This window comes from Suricata suricatta, chromosome 6 (genome assembly GCF_006229205.1).
Source record: "Suricata suricatta isolate VVHF042 chromosome 6, meerkat_22Aug2017_6uvM2_HiC, whole genome shotgun sequence".
Lineage (NCBI taxonomy): Eukaryota > Metazoa > Chordata > Mammalia > Carnivora > Herpestidae > Suricata > Suricata suricatta.
In genome coordinates, this window is record NC_043705.1 from 80,762,248 (window position 1) to 80,770,438 (window position 8,191).

The 8,191-nt window shown below is 38.0% G+C and overlaps 1 protein-coding gene and 1 long non-coding RNA gene across 2 annotated transcripts in view; one reads left to right on the plus strand and one right to left on the minus strand.

Annotated features, from left to right (window-relative positions):
- Nucleotides 1-8,191, plus strand: part of FER (FER tyrosine kinase) — a 401,294-nt gene that overhangs the window by 374,559 nt on the left and 18,544 nt on the right. The window lies entirely within an intron of this gene.
- On the minus strand, nucleotides 371-1,904 carry LOC115294710. The gene is made up of 2 exons (XR_003910081.1): nucleotides 1,728-1,904; nucleotides 371-662 (listed from the first exon to the last, which is right to left on the minus strand). It is a non-coding gene; the product is annotated as an uncharacterized LOC115294710 (long non-coding RNA).

An 8,191-nucleotide genomic window follows, 5' to 3' on the forward strand; every position in this document is an offset into this window, starting at 1 on the left:
GGCTCTCTGTTCTATTCCATTGGTCCATGTATCTGTTTTTGTGCCAATACCATACTGTCTTGATGATGACAGCTTTGTAGTAGAGGTTAAATTCTGGGATTGTGATGCCTCCCATTTTGGTTTTCTTCTTCAATATTACTTTGGCTATTCAGGGTTTTTTGTGGTTCCATACTATTTTAAGATAGTTTGCTCTAGCTTTGAGAAGAATGCTGTTTGGTTCTCCAACGTAATGCAAGTGTTCCGAGTGTACATCAAGCTTTTAAGACAGAATAATATGTTGTGTGTATGTGTGTGGGCACGTGTATATATACACATATGGCCCTATTTTACTCTTGTAATTAATAAAATAAAAATTCATTTCAGAACTTTGTTGAATTCATAGTAGCTTTTTATCAGGTTGTATTTCTTCTGTCAGCCATTGTAAAACATACAGTTCTTATTATCAGGGTGGATGTGGTACAAAGAAATCATAAAATTAATTTTACACAGGAGCCCTCATGCTCAGAAAAGTCAAGAACTGGTGCTTTCATTTCCGAAGTCCAGGAAAATATTGTGTGATGTACTCACCAACACAACTTGTTAAGGAAACCACTGTTCAGAATTCTTGTCTCCTGATCTCTAGTCCAGAACTTCCGACAGTGGAAATGTTTGTGCTGTTGCTTCTGGAAAAACGTGAGATGTGTTTAATATTCAGATTAGTATGCACAAAGTTACATATTGATAGAAAATGGGTTACATGAAAAACATTTAAAACAGTACCTGACGCACATAAAGCCCTCAGTAAATGATGGCTCTTATGATGACTATTCAGTAAGGGGTGATTTTGTCACTTTTTTCTACCTGTTGCTCAGAGTAACTTATCCCATTCTGAATGTGATATTTTAAGTGATATCATTTGTCACTCAGTCAAGTGGCTTCTATTTTTACTTCTCATACTCTCAGAGTGGGAGTGGTGGGCATTTGAAAAATCTCCCTTCTTTTAGGAGTAGAGGCTCTTACCCTTAGTACTGAGGCTGACTTCAGAAATCCTCACAATGCATCTTATTGCAGCCTCAGAAAGCTACTGGCCTTTAATGTGCATGCTTGAGCCAGAACTCAGTTTTACTGTTGAATTACCCAGTGGGATTTCGTATATTTCATTGAACTAAAGAAATTTAAACATTTACTTTCCATCAATATTTTTTAATTTGTCCTCCTCCATCCCCTTGTTTTTCTTGAGCAGATTCTTTATTGCTTAAGAGATGCAGCATTAGAGCAAGATTTATTTAAATGGTGGACCCAGAGCTAGTCTCTGGAGATTTGGTGTCTCGTTGCACATTGTGGCCCACAGGTGATAGCAGTGACTGGGGGAGATTTACATCTGACTATACAAACAGAGCGCGCATTTCACAAAACTATAAACCACCTGGGCTAATCACAGTCGTTAAATATAAGAGAAGTTTCCCTTGGGTTCTCAGGTAAATTTAGGACTGAAGCAAGTGTTACCATGATATGTGTTTGGTTCTGAATTTTTTGTCAATATCCAGATTTCATTGAGTCCCTTTGTTTTAGCTAACTGCCTAGGAATTTGATTTTAAGCTAAAAACAAGAATATATGGAGTTGGTATATATGAATTGCCAAACAGAATTTTCTCACAGGGAATTTGCCCCAGGGATGAAAGAGCCAAAAGCAGTAAGCGCTTATGTGTGGTCAACATGTCCACTTTAAGTAAAGGCAGATGACTTACAGTAGCTTTCATAACTGGCTGTCCATCTGTCAGCCGTGCCAGGCAAGGACTTGGTTGCTTTTGTCCCAGCTCTCAGGAAGCAGTATCATTAGAGGAAATCACCAAAGGTCTAGGTTTCTCCACAGGAGCAGCCCAGTGGAGCATTTCTCCTGTATAAATAGATCAAGCCCCCAGGGCTGATCTTCTCCTGCTGTTGGGAAGAAGGTGACCTGGTTTAGAGTAAAGACACAGGAGCTAGCCCTAGACAAACTTTTTAGAAGTTACACTGGCATTGCTGCCCCTCCCACAGCACCCCGTTACATATTCACGTGGTGACTTTTCATCTGCTCTCTGCCAGTTCCCTGTGCTGATTCATTTTCCCTTTCCCCCTCTTCTCATACACCTGCCCTCTCATCCCATTCCCTCAAGACTTTGTATGTCCTTATACATATTTATGCATTCAAATAATTAATACCAGAATGTGACTCAGAGGTAAGATGTGCCACCTTGCCCACAGGTAATGAATTTGCATTTTAGCAGTGGCTTTAAGTAAATATAGACACAAAAATACTGAGGATTCTGTGCCCCAGCAGGCAGCAAGAGGGCAATTTTAGGAACAGGGAGTCCTTTGGCTCTCACCATGTATACCCATAGGCCCTTGGACCAGCCCTGAGCGAAAAAGACATAAATTATACTGTAACTCTCCCTCCAGCCTGGTGTGTTACTGCATTCACAGAAGCAATGCTTTTGTTTCCAACCTCCCAGAAGTCTGTGACTGTGAACAATTTTTCCAAGGAAGAGAAAAAGCACAGTTTAATATATAGGACTAATTTTCGGTTTTGCAGCTGGGGCTTCCTTTGGGAGCCATACTTTTAGAAATAAGTGCCTCAATAATAATGGGCGGAGAAGTCCCCAGTTGATGGGTACAAAATTTGATGGAGAGGGTTATGAAGGGAAGAGAGCAGTGGAAAACTAGGAGTGAAATCAAGGATGGGCTTGAAAATGAGAAATGTAAGAAGATTTTCATATTTACATATTCTTTATTGAAAGGAAAAATTAGGTAGATTCTGAAGTGGTAATGAGCAGCACCAGACTTGCAGAAGAGTCTCCTCCTGGTCATCTCTTTTTTGGCTAATCTCTGATCCCATCACTGTCAGCTCAGTAGTGGCTTTGGTATTGGCCAGTAGAAACTGGTCCCCAGCTCTGTTGCCAAAGACACTCCACCTCGCCCAACCTCAGTGTCCTGGTCCGCTCTACAAGACTGTTTACAGTTCTCTTTCTGTTCTTGTGTGCAAAAATGTCCAACGAGAAATACGCATTCCTACTCTCCTTCCATTAAAACACTCACATACATTGTTTTAAAACGGGTGATGACTTTCGGCTTTTTCATGTGCTTGTTAATACAATTTTTTTGTTTTCTTGGGGGTTTTTGAAGGGAGGGAGTTTGAAGAGTCACTTTTGTTATTTCAAAATCAAAAGCTGTAGCCATTGGGCATGGATTCAGTGGTACATGGTTTGATTACATCAAATGTCTACTTCATTTACTGTTTCTCCCACCACTCCATAGTTGGTTTTATGCCATTTTTAGTCAGATATATAAGAAAACCTTAGGGCCTTAAAGAGGTTTTCTCCTTCTAAATGTTGCTAGTTATTTGTGGCTCAGTATTAGCCAGACCCAGTGGGAATAGTTTCTGTATAAAACAAAAACAAAAACCACAAATATTTCTCTCCTTTCCTATGTGAAGGATAAATCCTGACTTTGTGTAATAATAGCTACAAGCAGTAAATGATGTCTCGGGTAACTCGTCCAGACAAGGAGAACCCTGCCCCGGCCTCCCAGCTGTTCCCGGGCTTCCACAGCATTTGCTCTGAGAGCCAGCGTCTCCACAGAGCAAGATGCCCACTGTTGTGCTTTCCAGATAGCAAAGGCAATTTACTCCTCTTCACTTCCTGCTGGAGTTGGATTTCCTATAACTGCTCTCTGTTCTCATATTATCCTTAATTAGCCTGTCTCATATTATGTCTGACTTTGTAAGATACCTCTGGTACACACTCAGAAGTCTGACTTTGTCTCTTCAAGGAAGATTACTCAGCAGACCAAGTGGAACATTTCCACAACCTTTTGGCAATCAGCAGTATTTGCTGTTCTCTTCCTCTGCATGCGGTGAGCTATCGCTACCTCTGATACCTCCTGCGAACGCCACCGCCGGCCTATTATGAGATTTCTCATCTCTGAGTTCCTACAGGATTTGCAGTCCGTGCCACACGAGCTCTATGAGCTTGTTCTCTAGCAGTTTCCTGCATGAGGAGGCAGGGTAACCAGTGTGTCTCCCAGACTCACTGACTTAGGGTAATCACAAGCTTAATAAAGAAAGATGGAGAAGAAGGGGGACAGGTATATGTCTGTCTTAACTCCCACATTAGATCATTAGTGTCTCAGCCCAGAGATCATATCTGCTTTTCCTATCTTAAGACTTACTAGAACATTAGGCAAGCACTGACTATGCAGTGCCGACCGCCTGAAGGACTAAAGTCTTAATTCATAGATTATGCCAAAAAGATAGTATTTCCAGTCACTTGAACTTCATGCAACCCCAAAAAGGTAGAGTTTTCTGTTAATGTTACTGAAATGCTATTTACATTGCTTAAAGGTTTCTCTAAATTGCTTTCAGATTGATCCCTCACAGAATTGTAGTCCTTGTTTCAGAGGACAAACCTCTCAGCCAGTGGTATACTGAAGATAGTTATGACAGTGAAAGTACATGTGGCTGTAAAGTGTAGGTGTTATTCTGAGAGAACGTGAACATGGAAATTCTGTAAACGACTAAGATGTTGCAGTCAATAACAGCTCATTCTAAGCAAGAGTAATGGCATTTTACCCCAAGCCTCGGCATCTCGCTAGGATTCGGAGATGTGCACTGATGCCACTGTAATTGTCAAAACTGAGCCAACCATACATTTGTGGATGTGTTTCTGGACCTCCTTTCCATCGAGCTATCATATCTTTGTGCATTTTTGGAACAGTATTGATTACAATAGTTTTATATTAAGATTTAAAATCAGTTTAGGTTAAGCCCTTCAACTCTGTACTTTTTTTAAAGTTTATTTATTTTGAGAGAGAAAGCAGGAGTATGGGGTTGGAGGGGTAGGGGTAGGTAGAGAGAGTCCCAAGCAGGTTATGCATTGTCAAAGCAGAGCCTGATGTGGGCCTCGAACCCACGAATTGTGATATCATGACCTGAGGTGAAGTTGGACATTTAACAGACTAAGCCACCAAGCACCCCCAACTCTGTACTTTTTAAAAATTTATATTATTCTAGAACCTTTGCATTTTCATATTCATTTTAAAAGCCGATTGTCTAATTTTACAAAGACATCTGCTAGAGCAGTGGTTCAGAGTACATTAAATTTACAGATTTGCAGAGAATGGCCATCTTAACAATATTGAGTCCTCTACCCAGTAAGCACGGAATGAGTATCTTTCCATTGGTTTATTGACAATTTTTTTTTCCTCAGTCAGGTTTTGTAGTTTTAAGTATAAGGGACTTGGTTGTCTTTTGCTACATTTATTTGTAGATATTTTATTGGCATTACTATAAATGGAATTTATTTTTCAAATATTTGCTGCCTGCATACAATAATTTTGTATATTAATTTTTTGTCTTGCACCCTTGCTAAATTCACTTGTTCTAATTCTTGGTATGTAAATTTCCTAAGATTGTTTGAAAGTTTGTATTTACATTCCAGTTAGTTCACATACAGTGTAATGTTAGTTTCAGGCACCCAATATAGTGATTCAACAGTTCCATACAGCACACAGTGCTCATCACAAGTGCACTCCTTAATCCCCATCCTGTACGTCCATCCTACCTACCCGCCCACCTCCCCTCTGGTAACCATCAGGCTGTTCTCTATAGATAAGAGTCTGTTTCTTGGTTTGCTTCCCTCTCTTTTTTCCCCTCTTGTTCCTTTGTTTTGTTCCTTAAATTCTACATATGAGTGAAATCATATGGTATTTGTCTTCCTCTAACTTAATTTCACTTAGTATAATACTCCTCAGCTCCATCCACATTGTTGCAAATGGCAAGATTTCTTTTTTTTGGTTAATATTACATTATATAATAATCCACATAATATATGTGTTTGTGTATGTGCCACATCTTCTTTATTCATTCATCCGTAGATGGACACTGAGTTGTTTCCATAATTTAGCTATTGTAGATAATGCTACTATAAAAGTTGGGGCACATGTATCCTTTTGAATTAGTATTTTTGTAGCCATTTGGGCACATACCTAGTAGTGCAATTACTGGATCTTAGGGTAGTTCTATTTTTCACTTTTTGAGGAACCTCCGTACGTACTTTGCACAGTGTCTGCATCAGTCTGCATCCCCACCAACAGTGCAAGAGGGTTTCCCTTTCTCCACATCCTCACCTGCACCTGTGTCTTGTATTATTGATTTTAGCCATTCTGACAGGTGTGAGGTGACAGCTTATTGTAGTTTTGATTCATGTTTCCCTGATGATGAGTGATATTGAACTTTATTTTTTAATGTGACTGTTGACTATCTGGATGTCTTCTTTGGAAAAATGTTCATGTTTTCTGCCCATTTTTAATTAGATTATTAGTTTTGCAGGTATTGAGTTTTAGAAGTTCTTTATGTATTCTGGATACTGCAGGTTGCCTTTTGGTCTTGCTGACTTTTTCCTTCACTGTGCAGTTTTATTTTGATGAAGTCCCAATCATTTATTTTTGCTTTTCTAGAAAGAAGTTGATATAGCCAATGTCACAGAGGTTACTGCCTGTGTTCTCCTCTAGCCTGAGATTTTTCTATAGAAAAAAAAAATCTGTAAATAGTGTCAATAAGGCTAGTTTTACTTGTATGTGATATTTGGGGGGGGGGTTGCTTTTATGCTGTATTTCAAAGCCTAGGATCTCAAGAATAGAGGTCCTTTTGAATAGAAGTGGTGAAAGCAGGCATTCTTGCCTTTATCTCAAGGAAGAGCAATTTAGTCTTTCACCATTAAGTATGATATAGTGGTTGAATTTTTTTGTTGATGCTCTTTGTCAGGTTGAAGAAGCTCTTTAGTATTTCCAGTTTGCTGAGCATTTTATCATTAGCAAATATTGAATGCTGTCTAATGATTTTTCTGTATCAGTTGAAATGATCATGGGGTTTTCTTCCCTCTATTCTGTCAATCTAGTGAATTACATTAATTTTCAGATGTTAAACCAACCTTGATTTACTGGATAAGACCTAGTTGGTCATGACATGCTATCTTTATTATGAAATCAAATCCAGTAATATATATAATATTTTGTTTCTGTATTCATGAGAGTGTTTTTCTGTAATTTCTTTGATAGTATCTTTGTCAGGTTTTGCATTACAGTTCTACTGGCCTCATAAAATCACTTAGGCAAATACTTTTTTTTTTAAAGTTCCCATACTTTTGTTATTTCTTTCCTGAATGTATGAGAGAACTTGCTTAATGAATCCTTCTCAGTTGGAGTTTGCTTTTTGTGAATATCTTTTGATACCAAATTTATATTAGCAAATATAAAACTATTATTATCTAAAACATATTCTGTCTGTAGAATTGATAGTAACAACCACTCTTTAGTCTAGATACTGATATTTTGAATATTTTTTTTTACCATTCTGTTTGATTTGATATCTCGATGTTTTAGCTTTATCTCTTTACACCTTTTTTAGGAGTTGCTCTATTGATTGAAATACATACATCTAACCTTCCACAGACTACTTAGAGCTTAAAGTGTATCACTTCATGTAAAATGTAGAAAATTTGCAATCCATATGGGTCCCTTTGCCAACACCCAACCTTTATCTGGTAGTTGTTCTATGTATAACATTTACATACATTGAAAACCTGGTCAGATAATGCTATAATATTCATTTTCAATATTCAATCACATTTTAAAGAACTTAAAAGGGAAAAATTTATATTTGCCCACAAATTTACCAGTCCTGTTGTGTTTCCTTCCATCCTGGTATTTCAGATTTCCTTCATTTCCCTATAGCCTGAAATACTGCTTCTAGTGTTTCTAGTAGAGTAGATCTGCTGTCAATGAATTCTCTCTGCTTTATTTTATATGGCAATGTTTTTTTCTGCCTTCATTTTTGTAGGATATTTTTTGCTGGCTATGGAATTCTGGGTTGACAAAGACATCTGCTAGAATTTTGGGTATACATTAAATCTATAGATCAACTGGGAACAATTGCCATTTTCACAAATGAAAAATGTTATTCCACTGCCGTCTGCCCCCATAATTTTTTTTATAAATCTGTGATTATTTGAATCACTTTCTGTATCAAACGTGTCATATTCTCTATCTACTTTTAAGAAGGTTTCTTATCCTAGGATTTTAGCAGCTTGATTAGGGTATGTGTAGGTGGCTTTTTCTTTGATTTTTATCCTGTTTGGAGTTCACAGAGATTCTTGAATATGCAAATTTAATTCTTCTA